Genomic DNA, 1,548 nt, shown 5'->3' on the forward strand with positions numbered 1-1,548 from the left:
AAATAGAAAAGAAAATATAATCCCTGAAACTAAGCAACTTGCCTTAGGTCACAAAGCTATTATGTGGCAAAGTCTAAAATTGAATCTAGGTCAATCGATTCCAAATTCAGTGGCTTTTTCCCAATCTGCAACACTTTCCTAGACTCTAATGTTCTCTTCAGATCTAAATTCTAAGATTCTCTGGTCTGAATATGATAGTTATTTTGATTTTCTGATTTAAGAAAAAGTATACTTTCCTCTAATATAAATAGTCATATATACACAAATACATACATATAGAGATATGACTATGCAGAGGCACCTGTACATTGATATGCATTTGTGCACAAACACACACAGACACACTTTAGAGAAACAGGATATGATGTAATAATTGTAGATACGTGAAGAATAGAAGCCCACATTACCTAGTGTTTTAGATTTACAATATGTTTTGCATAACCTTTGTAATTTCATCTATATTAGTACTGGCCTTGGAGTCAGGAAGGCTTGAGTTCAAGTCTATCAGACACTATGGGCAAGTCACTGCTTTCTTCAATTTCCTCAAATGTAAAATATGGATAATAATAGCATCTATTCCCCAGGGTTGTTGTAAGGATATAATATAAATACATTTCTAAGTAAATGCACATATATTTTGTATATGAAAAATATATGTAAAGTAAAATCTAAAAACTCAGGTAACTAATAGTAAGGAAGAGTAAGAAGAATACAACATTCTACTATAAATAGAATAAGTATTATTATTTCTACTTTACAGATAAAAGAAGTGAGATTCAGTGAGGTACCTGTGTGATACAGTAGATAGAAAGGTGGGCTTGGAGTCAGGAACAGTTGAGTTAAAATCCAGCACCAGACATTTACTACCTCAATTTTGTCATTTGCAAAATGAGGATAATAATAACATTTATCTCGTGAGATTGTTGAAAGAATTAAATTATATCATATTTGTAAAAAGTACTTATCACAGTGCCTCACGCACACACACATATATACTATATACTTTATGATAGTAATAATAATCAATACTAACTAACATGTATATAATGTTTACTATATGGTAGGCTATGCTAAAAATTTATATAAATATATAAATATAAATTAAAATTTATAAATAAACTATGCTAAAAATTTATAAATATTCCATCTGATCCTTAAAACAAACTTAGGAGATAGAAGTTATTTACATTTACAGAAGTGGAAACTGAGGAAAAGAGTGGCTGTGACTTGCCTAGGGACATATAGCTATATAGATATTAGATGTTATAAGTATTATTATTATTAATCTCAAGATAAAGACTTTGAATTTTAAAAAATTCTGAGCTTTATGATAAGGAAAATCCTACTTTGACCTGTTAATTGATATCATTATGTCTGTTACTTGGATGGAGGCAGAGAGAGGCTAATGATGGAAACTGTCTGTGTGATTGTATTCAGTAATTTCCAGGTAGGAATCACCCTTCACCCATCCAGATCATCAGTTTCTCTGCATTTTATAGTCTGAGAGAGTTGCCATGACTGCTAAGATGTTAAATGATTTGCCCAGGG

Source organism: Monodelphis domestica, chromosome 2, assembly GCF_027887165.1.
Source record: "Monodelphis domestica isolate mMonDom1 chromosome 2, mMonDom1.pri, whole genome shotgun sequence".
In the NCBI taxonomy this organism is placed as follows: Eukaryota; Metazoa; Chordata; class Mammalia; order Didelphimorphia; family Didelphidae; genus Monodelphis; species Monodelphis domestica.